Below are 16,625 nucleotides of genomic sequence, written 5' to 3' on the forward strand. Positions count from 1 at the left end.
TTCTATTTAAAGAAAAAGCTTTAGAAGCAATGGTGTTAGTTCTTTCCTGAAGGTATGGTAAAATTCATCTGGGCCTGGATATTTTTTAGGTGGGACAGTTTTGATAACTGCTTCGATCTCCATGGTTGTTATAGGTCTATTTAAGTGATTAATCTCATCTTGATTTAATTTAGGTAGGTCATATAAATCAAGGAACTCATCAATTTATTTCATATTCTCATACTTGGTGGAATATATGCTTTTATAGTATGCCCCTATGATTTTTTGAATTGCTCTGTCATCTGTTGTGATGTTACCTTTTTCATCGCTAATTTTATTAATTTGTGTCTCTTCTCTCTTTCTTTTGTTCAGATTTGTTAAGTGTTTATCAATCTTGTTTATCCTTTCAAAGAACCAACTCTTTGTTTCATTAATTTTTTGATTATTTTTTATTGTTATTGTTTCTATTTCATTAATTTCTGCCCTAATCTTTATTATTTCTTCCAATCATCTGATTTTTGGTTTGCCTTGTTCTTCTTTTTCCAAGGCCTTAAGGTGAAGCATTAGGTCATTTACTTGCAACCTTTATAATTTCTTAATATAGACTCTTAAAACTATAAATTTTCCTATTAGGACTGCCTTCATTGTGTCCCAGAGATTTTGTATCTTGTTTTCTGATTATCGTTTGACTATACATTTTTTGATTTCCTTATTGATTTCTTCATTAACTCATTCATCATTTAGTAGTGTGTTCTTTAATTTCCATGATTTTGTGTATGCTCTATAGCCTTTCTTGCTATTGATTTATAGTTTGATTCTATTGTGGTCAGATAGAATGCAAGGAATTATTTCAGTTTTCCTGTATTTGTTAAGATTTGCTTTGTGTCCTAATATATGGTCTATTTTATTTTAGAGAATGTTCCATGTGCTGCTGAAAAGAATGTATATTCTGCAGCATTTGGATGAAATGTCCTGTATATATCTGTTAGGTCCATTCCTTCTATGACCTCATTTAGTCCAGATGCCTCTCTGTTTATTTTCTTCTGGGATGACCTGTCAATTGATGAGAACGGGGTGTTGAAGTCACCCACTACCACTGTGTTTGGTGTTATCTGTGACCTTTGTTCTAATAACATTTGTTTGATGAATTTGGGGGCCCCTGTGTTTGGTGCATATATGTTTAGGATTGTAATGTCCTCCTGTTGGAGTGTGCTCTTAATCAATATAAAGTGACCTTCCTCGTGTTTCTTAGATAATGTTGGACTGAAGTCTACCTTGTCAGATATTAGGATATCAACCCCTACTTGTTTTATAGGTCCATTTGCTTGAAACACCGTTTTCCAACCTTTCACCCTAAGATAGTGTCCATCCTTTGTAGAAAGTTGCATTTCTTGGAGGCAAAAAATTGAAGAATCCTGCTTTTTAACCCATTCTGCAAACTTATGACTTTTGGCTGAGTCATTGAGGCCATGATATTAAGCGATAATATTGAAAGGTGTGTATGTATTTTTGCCCTTTTTTGTAGTTCTTCTGGTTTTACCTTTGCTCTCTTTTGTTAACTAGTATTTGAGTATTGTTTGTTTTTTCCCAGTTCCTTATATGTGTGCTTTTCTTTTTCTTTAGTATGGAGGATTCTTTCAAGTACTTTCTGTAGAGCTGGTTTTGTCTTTAAATACTCCTTTAGCTTGCTTTTGTTGTGGAATGTCCTTATTTCTCAGTCTATTTGAATGGATAGTTTTGCAGGACAAAATAACCTTGGTTGACACTTGTTATCTTTCAGAACTTGGAATACATCACTCCACACCCTTCTGGTTTTTAAAGTTTGTGTTGAGTAATCTGCTGTAATCCTTATAGCCTTGCCTTTGTAGGTAACTTGATTTTTCTCTCTGACTGCTTTCAATATTTTTTTCTTTGGTTTGTATGATAGTTTGATTATAATATGGCGAGGAGAAGTTCTTTCCACGTTTTGTCTGGCTGGTGTTTGAAAGGATTCCTGTATCTGCATTGGTACCTCTTTCCCAATTTGGGAGAAGTTTTCTTGTATGATTTTGTTGAAGACACCTACTATGCCTTTGGAGTGAAATTCTTCTCCTTCTACTATGCCCTGGATTCTTATGTTTGATCTTTTCATAGTGTCCCAAGTATCTTGAAATTCCCACTCACACTTTTCTATTAGTTTGTCTTTCTCTTTGTTGGACTGTATTAGATCTGCCACCTGGTCTTCTAGCTTAGATATTCTGTCCTCCCCTTCATCCAGTCTACTGGTGAGATTTTCTATAGAGCTTTTTTTATTTCATTAACTGTGTTGCTTATTGCTAGTAATTCTGACTGTTTTTTCTTTATTATTTCTATTTCCTTATTTATATCTAGTATTGACCTCTTTATTTAATTAAATTGGTGTCCTGTGTTTTCTTTGATTCCTTTGATTTCCTCTTTCATTCCTTTGATTTCTTCTTGGACTTCTTTGAACATATTGATAATCATTCTTTTGAAATCTTTCTCAGGCATTTCCTCTAACTTGTTCTCACTAGAGGGCATTTCTGATGCATTAATACTTTTTGGCAGATTTATGTTGTCTTGATTTTTGGTGTTTCTTGTGTTATAATGTATATATTTTTGCATCCTGGATTATTTAATGATTGGATATTCTAGTTAGCTGGGCATTATTAGATGTATCAGACAATCTGATGTTATATAACTTCAGGGTAGGAGCTTAAGGTGTTAGGTGTGGCTGTCAAGATTCTTAAGAGTATCTACAAAGTGACCCTAGGTGTTGGGTTTGCCTGTTATGAGAGTATTCAAGTAGGCTGAGTGGAACAAAATACAGGCAGATTCTAAAATTTAACTAAACAATGTACACTTCCAAGGAAAAAGTGCTCAGAGTATTTATCCAAGGGTAGGTATTATGACAACCAGATCCTCTAACTGTCCATTAGGGTGTGTGGTGCTCCACCCACACCCTTAATCCTGACAACAAGGAGGTTAATATTTCTCATCTGTTGAGGGTTCCAAGTCAGTATATGACCAGGTGACACCCTTCCCTGGTGTAATCCCAGTTGCCTCTGCTCCTGTTTGGGTCCTATTGTTGGTTCAAGTAGGTGTGGCCGGGTCCCTGGACCACTGCTCTGTTCACTGGAGCTGGGCACCGGCAGTGGAGGAGGGGAGGCTGCTGATGCTGCTGTACTTCTCTTGCTGATCCACATGTTCTTCTACCCTGTGATCTGCTCCTCCATTGTTCACTGCCGTTCTCCCTTCACGTTTCTTGAGTTTGCAGAGACTCACCTGGCTTTTCCTACAGCTCAAGCTGAGCCTAGTGGCTTTCTGGCAAGCAACCACTGCAGCTGCATTTGGTGGACCTGCCCGAGCTGCTTCTGCAGGCCCATGCAGGCTCTGGATGCTCTGGACCTCTCCTACTTCTCCACTGCTGCTTCAATTTCCTATACACCTCACTTTTTAGTAAAAGTGTGCATTTTGCTTAGTTTTTTTGGTGTTTGTTTGTTTGTTTGTTTGTTTGTTTGTTTTGGCTTTTTTCCCCCCTAGGCTGCTTTGGCATGGTACCTATGCCACCATCTTAACTGGAAGTCCCCAATAAAAATATTTTTAATAGCTGGGAAAAAAATCAGCAATCACATTATAGGAAAAAAAGTTTAGGGGCTGGAGAGGTGGCGTAAGAGTTAAGTCACTTGCTTGCAAAGCTGAGGGAACCATGTTTGAATCCCTAGTACCAACATAAAGCCAAATGCACAAGGTGGTACATGCATATGAAGTTTGTTTTCAGTGGCTAGAGGGTCTCATATTCTTTCTCTCTCCCTCCCTCCCTCTCTCCCCCCCCTCTCTGCCTATTCATTTCTTTTTCTCAAATAAATAAAATAAATTGTAAAAGTGTAAGTTCTAGAAAATGCATGGAAAGTTCTGGATTCCTCAAACACAGAAAACAGGAGAATACTATCCCAATGGGGGCTGGAGAGATGGCTCAGCAGTTAAAGGTGCTTGCTTGCAAAGTCTGCCAGTCTGGTTTCAATTCCCCAATGCACACATAAAACTAGATCCACAAAATATTACTTGCGGCTAGAGTATGTTTGCAGGTATAAGAGTCCCTGGTGCCTGTCTGCTTTTGTCTGCCTCTCTCTCCCTCTCTCTCTCTCTCTGTCTTACACACACATAAAAAAAAATAAAAACAATGTCTCTAAGCGGTCTAAATTGACTATAATGCTTTTGTCCTGGGCACTAGTAGTTTTAAGAGAAGCTTAGGTTTGAAATGACAGGCCTATTTGCTTCCCTCCAATATGTTATTGTTGAGATTATTTCTTGATACTAGAAGAGCACCTGTTTTGTGTTGTAGATAAATATGCAACTTTCCACCATTTATATTTCAAAGATATGCAAGTGTGCATGAATAAACCTGGTTCCCTTTACTTTCCCTTTTAAGCGTCAAGAAATTCAGCTGGTGATTCCTTTGTATTTTATTATATAAGGGAGAGTGATACTTATTGTAGGAAGAGAACTGAAATCAGAAATTCATTGAGATGTAAATATAAATGTTAATAATTTTAAAGTAATTTTTCTAATTGAAGTAAATTAAAGTAATTTTACATATAAGTAAAAAATTTTCTTAGTGAAGCCCACAACAATGCATAAGGTTACCATTAGGTGGATTTAACTTGTACTTCCAGAAGAAACCCCACACGATAAAAGGGCATACAAGCGCTGCTTGTTGTGTAATTTTTATAGCCTAACTTACTTTCTGGTATATAAATCAAAAGAACTCACCACAACTATTCATCTTTGAAATAATTTAACTATGTTTCAAATGATATGCTGGTCCTTGAGATATTACTTTATTTAAAAAAAAAAAAAAGAGGCTGGTGGTATCACCATACCTGATTTTAACCTATACTACAGAGCCATAGTAACAAAAACAGCATGGTACTGGCACAAAAACAGACATGTAGATCAGTGGAACAAAATAGAGGACCCAGATGTAAGCCCAAGTAGCTATAGCCACCTGATATTCGATAAAAATGCCAAAAATACTCATTGGAGAAGAGACAGCCTCTTCAGCAAATGGTGTTTTGAAAACTGGATAAATATCTGCAGAAGGATGAAAATAGATTCTTCTCTCTCGCCATGCACAAGAATTAAGTCCAAATGGATTAAAGACCTTAACATCAGACCGGAAACTTTGAAACTGCTAGAGGAAAAAGTAGGGGAAACCCTTCAACATATTGGTCTTGGCAAAGACTTTCTGAATACAACCCCAATTGCTCAGGCAATAAAAACACAGATTAACCACTGGGACCTAATGAAATTACAAAGATTTTGCACCGCAAAGGACACAGTGAAAAAAGCAAAGAGGCAACCTACAGAATGGGAAAAAATCTTCGCCAGCTATATATCTCATAGAGGATTAATATCTAGGATATACAAAGAACTCAAAAAGTTAACTAATAAGGAATCAAACAAGCCAATCAAAAAATGGGCTAAGGAGCTAAATAGAGAGTTCTCAAAGGAAGAAATACGAATGGCATATAAGCACCTAAAAAAATGTTCTACGTCACTATTCATCAGGGAAATGCAGATTAAAACTACATTGAGATTCCATCTCACTCCTGTCAGATTGGCCACCATCATGAAAACAAATGATCATAAATGTTGGCGGGGATGTGGAAAAAAAGGAACCCTTCTGCACTGCTGGTGGGAATGCAATCTGGTCCAGCCATTGTGGAAAACAGTGTGGAGGTTCCTAAAGCAGCTAGAGATTGATCTACCATATGACCCAGCTATAGCACTCCTAGGCATATATCCAAAGGACTCATCTCATTTCCTTAGAAGTACATGCTCAACCATGTTTATTGCTGCTCAATTTATAATAGCTGGGAAATGGAACCAGCCTAGATGTCCCTCAATAGATGAGTGGATAATGAAGATGTGGTACATTTATACAATGAAGTTCTACTCAGCGGTAAAGAAAAATGAAGTTATGAAATTTGCAGAAAAATGGATGGACCTGGAAAGTATTATTCTAAGTCAGGTAACCCAGGCCCAGAAAGCCAAGTGCCACATGTTCTCCCTCATATGGGGATCCTAGCTACAGATGACTGGGCTTCTGTGTGAGAATGAAAATACTTAGTAGCAGAGGCCAGTAAGTTGAAAAGGAGACATAAAGGGTGGAGAAAGGAAGGGAGGAGGATACTTAATAGGTTGATATTGTATATATGTAATTACAATGATTGTAATGGGGAGGTAATATGATTGAGAATGGAATTTCAAACGGGAAAGTGTGGGGGTGGGGAGGGAGAGAATTACCATGGGATATATTTTATAATCATGGAAAATGTTAATAAAAATTTAAAAAAAAATTTAGAATGGTTGTCAGAGCAAGAAACCATCCTGGAACTGCTTTATTCACTTTTGTAATTTAAGCTTGATATATATTTTCAAGGAGAGAGACAAGGATGAAGAGAGAGAGAGAGAATATGGGAACCCAAAGCCCTCTTGCCCCTGTAAACCAAAGCCAGATGCATCTACTACTTGGTACATCTGGATTTATATGGTTACTGGCAAATGTAACCTGAACCCACAGGCTTTGTAAGCAAGTGCCTTTAACCACTGAGTCATTGCTCCAGTCCACAGCTTTTGATATTTCTTAGACAATTTTTTATTATTTGATCACATTAAAAATTTTACAGATTCATAAGCAAAAGATATGACTTGTCTCTATTTTATTTTGAAGATTTTAATTGTATATTCAAAACTATGACAAAAACTGCCATCAACTCTCTTGTCTGACTGACCACTAGTGAATCTCCAAGTTCTGCTGAGTTTCCTAAGTTAAGGAGAGAACCTAATAAGCCCTAATTCTTTCTTCTTTTCTTTTTTAAGGCAAGGCCAACAGATGGACCTTTTATGAAAGAGAATTGGCATGCCAGGGCCTCCAGCCACTGTAATTCAATTCCAGATACTTGTGCCACCTTATGTGTCTGGCTTACATGGGATCTGGGATCACAAACATGGGTCCTTAGACTTTTCAGTGCCTTAACTGATAAGCCATCTCTCCAGCCCATTACCCCTACTTCTCATATGGGCTCTTTATTCCATCCTGTCTTCTTCCACATGGCAGGAGCTCTTTGTACTTTCTTTTCTTTTTGCTCTGTACAATATTTCTAGGCCCACTACATGGGCTCTCTGCCACTTGGGTGTATCCATTTTCCTTCCCTTGGTTTTGTACTTCCCTAAATAAATATAATAACTGAATTATTTTATCCAAGTCTTTGTTTAGAAATAGACACAAACCTAGGGTTTGGGGTTCAATAAATTCCTGAGCTCCTAACACCTCATTTTATATTGGCAACTCTGGTGGAAGAGTAGGAAAGTTGAGAAGGAAAGTTATGGTATTAATCATAGATATATGGGAATATATTATATTATAGTATACGCACACACACATATATGGCATGTTTTCCAGCTGTGAGCATGACTCATGGTATTGGCACTACTTCTTTCCAGTCAAGAAATTGCCAATACAGCCTGAGATTATGGGAAACTAGCTTGCTTTCTCTTCCTGCTGGAGGTTAAGATCACTATCTCTGACTAAACTGAAGGGAACAGCTACAGCTGTCAGGCAGGCAGGCAGAACCTGTCTTCTGTCTAGAGACTGTGCTATACACCCCTCCTCCACATGCACGCACTAAAACAGTGCTGGGCAGGGTTCTGTGGTGGTGGTCCACAGGGCAGGCACCTTGAGTGGGCTGCACTCAGTCTGCATTGTTGAAACCCTTAATTGGACAGGATAAGCTCCTTTCTGTCCCCAGATCCAACTGCTGCACCAGCAGCTGATGTTTGGCAGAATGGGCCAGAAAATATAACTCGCGTGTTTCCACAGGGGCACCAGAGATGACTCAGTGAAGGTTGAGGACCAGGACTGTCCAATGTCCCTGGGGGCTCCAGTCTTAAGTTCTTCTGGCTCTTGCATCAGGTGCTGTGCTTGGCTTCTCTGAGCCCTAGCACCTTTGCCTGCAGGCATGGTCTTGTGGCTATTGAAAAAACTTGCATTTTTTATTCTTTTTTCTTTCCTGCTGATTTAGGTTATTGCCTTCTCGGTACTAAGGGAACCTAAAGTAGGGACATATGACCAGACCCCAGCAGGGAGGTGCAGAGGTGTAGCAGGGAAGGCTCCAACATGGCACCTAGGCACCACATTTAAAAAGAAGAAAAAAAACATGGCTTTTAAATTGAGAATTTATTCTCTTGGATATAACAAGGGAGAAGACCACATTCAATTTGAAATACTGTATTGTTGCCTAAGATTCTTGTTTTCCTGTTGAGAATAGATGTAAAACGAATAAGGATAGTGAACAAGTAGGCTTAGTTTAATCACACAGAGCTGAGGGGTCAAGCGAAGTCAATTCAATGAGAAGGAAATAAAGTCATCCCTCACCGGTGAAGGTCCTCACCCTCAGACCCAGAGCTCTGCTGAACAGCACTCCACCTCCTGCGGAACCTTCAAGCAGCACGCCCAGGAACATGCTGCGTCCTTCATGTGTGTCAGCCACACAACCTCGGGGGTTAAGATAACACCTAACACGGGTTTTTAAGTTTTATTTATTTATTTATTTTTGCAGTTAGGTGTGGCCGTATAACTAAATTTAAGTCAATGATATGTGAGACCCTGAGGTGTCTAAAACTTGTAAACATCCTTCACCTGTCCTGCCCCATTCTTTCCTAACTGTCACCAAGGCACATGTTCATGATGATGGAAACAAAAGAAAGAAAGGGTTATGTTTCTCAGTGACTTGGTATGGGAGACCACCTGCCAATTGGGAGTATCAAATCTGGGATACATGTGAGCATGGAAAACAATATGGCTCTCTAGCAGGCAGTGTTTTTCCTTTGAAATATCCAAACATGCTCTTTTGTGAACAGCAGATAGCATCACCTTGACTACTACACCTGCTGCAGGTCCCTTGACATCTTCACAATAGACTTCATACAATCCTCCAGAAGGCCAGGTCCAGAGTGGAGCTCCTTTCTTGATCCCACTGCTAGTATATTCCATTCCCTTTATTCCATGACCCTGAGGTACGGCTGAGGTCATCATCACTCCTAGAGGAATCCATCTTTATAATGTGCACATTATGTGTTCCAGCACCTCATGATGTCCACTTTCTAAACCACTGTTCTGTTACCTTCTCATTGATGGAACAAAACACCCAACCACAGTTAATGGGAGGAGAGAGTTTATTTCAGCTTACAGTTTTGAGGGGAAGTTTCATTGCAGGGAAAGCATGGCAAAGTAGAGGTTGGCATCACATCTTGTCACATCAGCTGGGAGGTAGCACCAAGAATGAGCAACCTTGTAATCACCCAGTAGGGCTGAGCTAATATAAACCTCCAGGTCCACCCACCAATGGCAAACCCCCTTCAGCAATGATCTACTTCCCAAACTCTCCACTAGCTGGGGATTAAGTATCTTTTCATCACAAATACACAAGGTTATGGGATACATTTCACATTCACACAATCAAAATGATTGACTACATCCTGTGACCCTGCTGTACTTTTGGATTCCTGTACATGTCATCAAATTGTTTGTTCAGGGACCTGGTGCTTTACCTTTCTTGTGTGCTCTACCTAGCACACTTTAGGCCAATCTGTTACCATGATTTTTCACTAGGTGCTGTAGATTGAATAGTATCGTTCCAAAATCTACGAGTTAAAGCCCTGGCCTCCAAAGTGACATATTTCAAGCTGAGGCCATTTGGAAGTAATTCAGGTGACCGAAGGATATGAGGCCTTAGTGGGATTAGTACCTTTATAAATAAATAAGTAAATTGGGACATTAGAGCTCACTCTTTCCATTATGTGAAAGCAGTCAGGAGGCTGCATTTGTAAGCCACAAACCTGTCACCAGGAACCTATCATGCCAGTACATTAACCTTGGACTTCCAATCCCAGGTTGAAAATAAGTCTCTGATGTTTACGTGAACCATTCATGATCAGTTATTACAGCATCCCTAGTCAAGATACTTACAGTCATAATTCTATAGCCTAGCATAGTGCTCAAACTATGTTGAATTATTGATAACATCTCAATTTTATCCCTATTTAATACTTGTAATTTATATTGTAGTACCCTTTCATGCTAAAATTAAGCACACTATAAAATAAAAGGAGATATATACAATATTAAGTAATAATGTTATCATTACTAACTTGGAGGAAGTGCTCTTCGTTTGATTACTATTCTTGAACACTTCCTTTTCTTAGAGAGGCTGTAGTGCTGGCATTTGGCACAGCTTGCCTGACTACTGGGAACTCTAAGTTAATGGACCTTGAATGTGACTTTAACCACAAATTACTTTCCACTCTGGAACAAGATGAGTGACATGTTAGTAGCACATTTGAAGTTGAGGATTTGATTGAGTTAAACTAATTGCTTGAAAAAAAAATGTAGCCATCCATCCTATAGCAAAATAACATCATTGTGGTGACAACAGCCATAATATTTGTGCATTTTAAGCATTTTGGTATCATCTTATTACAAGTGAAAACATCACAAATACAAGATTAGACATCAGCAAAAAAAAATCAAAATAGTGATAATCAGTTAAATCACTCTCAGAAGGGAAACCAGTTTATAGTCTCATTGAGACTGAAAGACAGTCTATAAATAATGCAATGAATTCGAGGCATAGTCAATGTTGAATCCACCCTTGAATAGTTACAACCAGAAACTCAGCCACAGCACAGTGGAGATGCTGTTTCTATGCCAACCACAAGGAAGGGCAGAAAACCTCAAGGGCCACAAGACCCTTGGAAAGGTGCCCAAGGTGGACTTCCTGGCCTGGAAGACTGCAGAAATCAATAGTTAGCTTTTTCATAGACACACAAGACAAAATCTGCCATGGGCTATTTAAGCCAGGGATTCAAAACACACCCCACCTCTAGAATCCAGCATTATAAAAGACAGAACTTTATAAGGTCACTTTCTTCTACAACAAAATTATGAGCCTATAGAGAGAAGTTAAGGAAAAGCTCTTCATGCAGCAATCCCCATGGCTGAGCAAGTGTCACTGCCATAGAGTGCACTGTCCATAGATATACACTCAGCAGAGGAATACCTGGATCTATTTTCAGCTTTCCTGAGAGGGAGAGAGGGAATTTGCACACATTGATGATTACATCTCCCCAGGCCTCAATTGTAACAAAATCATAATTATGCCTCTCCAGACCTCATCTATAACATGATGATGATTATATCTCCCCAAGCCTAATGTTTAACACCATGATGTCATATCTCCTCATGTCTCATCCCTAACACAGTGATGATCATGCCTCCCCAAGCCACATCTCTAACACAATGGCAATGAAGTCATAAAGCCAGGCCTAATGTGTGTGATAATAATGATCATGTTTCCCCAGGGTTCATCTGTAACACAACATGGATCATATCTCCCCAGGACTCACCTGTGAAACAATGATTATCATGTCTCCCCAAGCCACATCTGTAACAAAATGTTGATCACGTCTCCCCATGCCTCATCTGTAACACACGGTTGATCATATCTTCACAGGCCACATCTGTAAGACACAGAAGATTATGTTTCACCAGGCCTCATTGATAAAAATGATGATCATGTCTCCCCAGGCCTCAGCTGTAACACAATGTCGATCAATTTGTCTTCCAAGGCTTTAGCTGTAACACAATGATGACCATGCCTCCTCAGTGATGATCATATCTCCCCATATCATATCATGTCTCCCCAGGACACATCTCTAAAACTTGATTACCATGTCTCCCCAGACCTCATCTGTAACACAGTGACGATCATGTATCCCCTGGCCCCATCTTTATGACAATGATGATCATGTCTCCCCAGGCCTCAACTGTAACACTATGATGATCATGTCTGCTCATGCCTCATCTCTAACAAAATGATGACCAGATCTCCCCATAACTCAACCCTAAAACAATAATGATCATGTCTCCCCAGGCCTCATCTGTAATGCAATGATGATCAAGTCTCCCCAGGCATAATCTGTAACAGTGATGATCATGACTTCTCTAGCCTCATCTATAACACAATGATGAACAATCTCCCCAGGTCTCAACCTTAACTTACTCATAATCAAGTCTCTCCTGGCCTCACCTCTAATATAATGATGATAAAGTATCCCCAGACCTAATTTGTAACACAATGATGATCAAGTCTTCATAAACCTTGTCTGTAGCATAATGATGATAATGTTACCCAGACCTCATCTGCAGCACAGTGATGATCAAATAACCTCCACAGGCCTCATTTGTAAGAAAATGATGAGCAAGTCTCCCCAGACCTCATCTGTAACACAATTATATTCATGTCTCCCCCTGTCTGTTCTCTAAAACACTGATGATGATCATGGATTCTCAGACCTCATCTGTAACACAGTAATGATCATAATCTCTTCAGGCCTCATTTGTAACAAAATGATGAGCAAGTTACCCCAGGCCTGAATTCTAACATAATGATGGTCATGTCTCCCCAGGCCCCATCTCTATCACAATTATGATCAAGTCTCCCCAGACCTCATCTCTAACACATTTAAGATCATGTCTCCCCAGGTCTCATCTGAAACAAAGTGATGATTATGTCTACCATGGCCTCGACTCTAACATAATGATGATCAAGTGATCTCCACAGGCCTCATTTGTAAAACAATGATGATCCTGTCTAACCAGGCCACATCTCTTAACACAATGATGTTCATGACTCCCAAGGCCTCCTCTGTAAAGCAATGATAGTCACGTCTTCCTGGGGTCTCATCTGTAATATAATGATGATCATGTCTCCCCCGACCACATCTGTAACACAATCATGATCAAGTCTCCCCAGACCTCTTATGTGACACATTGATGTTCATTTCTCCCCTGGCCTACTCTTAAAGCATTGATGATCATATCTCCTCAGGAAGCATCTGAAACACAATCATAATCATGACTCTCCAGGTCTTATCTATAACATAATTATGATCATGTCTCTGCAGGTCTCATCTATAACACCATAAAGATCACTCACCAAGGCCTTATGTATTACACAGTGATGATTATGCCACCCCAGGCCTCATTTGTAATATAATGATGATCATGTCTCCTCACGCCTCATCTGTAACACAATAATCAATCTCCCCACGTCTCAACCTTAACATAGTGATGTTCATACCACCACTGGCCTCACCTGTAATACAATGATGAAAAAGTGTTGACAAACCTCATCTATAACACAATGATGATTAACTCAACCCAAGTCTTGTCTGTAACACAAGGATGAACATGTAACCCAGACTGCATCTGCAATTCAGTGATGAATGAAACATCTCCACAAGGCTCCTCTGTAACAACATAATGATTAAGTCTCCCCAGGCCTCATCTCTAACACATTGATGTTCATTTATCCCTGGCCTCTTATCTAAAACATTGATGATTATATGTCCTCAAGCCTCATCTGTAGTACAATGATCAAGTATCCTCAGGACTCATCTGTGATACAATGATGTTCATATGTCTCTTGGCCTCTTCTCTAAGACATTGATGATCATGTCACCTCAGGCCTCATCTGTAGTACAATGATGATCATGTCTCCCCAGGCATCATCTGTAACACAATCATAATCATGACTACTGAAGTCTCATCTGTAAAACAATGATGATCAAGTCTCCTCAGGCCTCATCTGTATTACCCTAATGACCATGTATTCTCTGGCCTCATCTGTAAAGACATGATGGTCATGTCTTCTCAGGCCTCATTTGTAACACGATGATGATCATGGCTTCTGAGGCCTATGTGAAACACAAACGTGGTCATTTCATCTGAAGAGGCCTCATCAATAACCCAAGGATGATCGGGTCTCCCCATGCCTCAACTGTACCACAGTGATGATCATGTCACACAGGCCACATCAGTAAAGTAATGATGACAAAGCTATCTCAACATACCAATTCTGTAACAAAATGATCACCATGTCTCTCCAAGCCAGAAGTGTAACATTGTGAAAATCATGTCTCCTTGGGCCTCATCTGTAACACAATGGTGATAAATACTCCACCGACCTCACCTGTAACACAACAGTGATCAAGTCTTCCCAGGATTGTCTGTAAGGCAATGATGATCATGTTAACCAGACCTTGTCATCAACACAATGACAATGAAGTCATCTCCACATGACTCATCTGTAAGAAAATGATGATCATATTACCCAAGCCTCATCTGCAACACAATGATCATCAAGTCATTTTCCCAGCCTCACCTGTAATGCAATGATGTTGATGTCTCCACTGGCCTCTTCTTTAAAATATTGATAATAATGTCTCTGCAGGTCTCATCTGTACTACAGTGATGATCATGTCTCCCCAGGCCTCCTATGTAACAAAATGATGATTATGTCCCAGTAGGCCTCATCTGAAACACAAAGATGACCATGTCATCTCCCATGTCCTCATCCGTAACCCAATGAATATAATGTCTCCACAGGACTCATATGTAACATAGTGATGACCATGTCCCCCAAGCCACATCTGTAAATAATAATATAGTCATCTCACCATACCACTTTTATAGCACAATGGTGATCAAATATCACCAGGCCTCATCTCTAACACAATAAAGATCATGTCTCCTCAGACTCATTTGTAACCTAATGATGATCAGGAATTCCCAGGTAACACAATGATGATCAAGTCACCCCATGCTTCATCAGTAACACAATGATAACCATGTCTGCAGAGGCCTCATTTGGAACCCAATGATGGTCATGTCTCCCTAATTCTAAATATAACACAGTGATAATCATGTCCCCAGGCAGCATCTATAAAATATTGATGATAAATTTGTGTTACCATACCGCTTCTGTAGCAAAGTGATGATCATGTCTCTCTAGTCTTCAGCTATAACATCGTGAAGATTATGTCTCCCCAGGCCTCATCTGTCATACAGTGATGATATCCCTGGCCTTGTCTGTAGCACAGTGATGATCATGTTACACAGGCCTCATCTGTAACAAAATTATGATCATGTCTCCCCAGGCCTCATCTGTAACACATTGCTGTTCATATCTCCACAGGCTTCTTCTCTAAACTAATGATGACCACAGGGCATGGTGGTGCACTTCTCTAATCCCAATATTCAGGAGGCAAAGGTAGGAGGACTGCTGTGAGTTTGAGGACACCCTGAGGCTACATAGTTAATTCCAGGTCAGCCTGAACCAGATTGAAACCCTAGCTCAAAAAAACTGAAAACAAAACAAAACTCTGATGACCATGTCTCCCCAGACCTTATGTGTTACAAAGTAAAGATAATGACTATCAGATTCTTATCAATGACACAATGATGATCATGTCTCCCCAGTCATCATCTGAGCCCAGTGATCATTATGTCTTCCTCACCCTCATCTTTAACACAGTGATGATAGTGTCCCCCTGGCCACATCTGTAAAGTAATGATGATAAAGTCAACTCACCCTACCATTTTTATGATGATCCTGTCTTCCCAGACCTCATTTCTTACATAGGAAAGATCATGTCTTCCTAGACCTCATTTGTAACACAATTATGATCATGTCTCCCAGGCCTCATCTGTAATACAATGAAGATAAATTCTCCTCAGAACCTCATCTGTAACACAATCATAATCAAGTCTTCCCAGCCCTTGTCTGTATCACAATGATCATAGTACCATGCCTGATCTGCAACACAATGGTGATCAATTCCTCTCCACAGGCCTCATCTGTAACATATTCATCTCTCTCCTGACCTCTACTGTAAAACAGTGATGATGACAGGTATGGTGCACACTCCTTTAATCCCAACTCTCTGGAAGCAGAGGTAGGACTGCTGTGAGTTTGAGGAAACCCTGAGACTACTTAGTTAATTCCAGGTCAGCCTGAACCAGATTGATACTGTACCTAGGGAAAAAAAAAAATGAAAAGAAAAAACAAACAAAATGAAACATCTATGATTAGGTTTCCTAAGACCTCATCTATAACACCATGATGATCATGTCTCCCCAGGCCTCATCTATAACACAGTAATGATCTTCTCTCCCTAGGCCTAATCTGAAACATAAAGATGATTCTATAATCTCCCCATGCCTCGTTGGTAACCCAATGATGATCAAGTCTCCCTAACCCTTGTCTATGACACAATGATGATCATATTGCACAAGCCTCATCTGCAACACAATGATCATCAAGTCATTTTCCCAGCCTCATCTGTAATAAAATGATGATTATGTCTACCCAGGCCTCATCTGTAGCACATTGCTGTTGATGTCTCCCACAGGCCTCTTCTCTAAAACATCGATGATCACAGAGCATGGTGGCAACTCCTTTATTCCTAGCTCTCAGGAGGCAATGGTAGGAGGATTGTGAGCTCTAGTACAACATTAGACTACATAAGTAATTCCAGATCAGCCTGAACCAGATTGAGACCCTACCTCAAAAAAAAAAGAAAGAAAGAAAAGAGAAGAAGAAGAAGAAGAAGAAGAAGAAGAAGAAGAAGAAGAAGAAGAAGAAGAAGAAGAAGAAAGAAAAGAAAGCAAGCTAGGTGTGGTGGCAGACACCTTTAATCCCAGCACTTGGGAGGCAGAGGCAGGAGGATGGCCATGAGTGTAA

Source organism: Jaculus jaculus, unplaced genomic scaffold (assembly GCF_020740685.1).
Source record: "Jaculus jaculus isolate mJacJac1 unplaced genomic scaffold, mJacJac1.mat.Y.cur mat_scaffold_56_1_539194_arrow_ctg1, whole genome shotgun sequence".
In the NCBI taxonomy this organism is placed as follows: Eukaryota; Metazoa; Chordata; class Mammalia; order Rodentia; family Dipodidae; genus Jaculus; species Jaculus jaculus.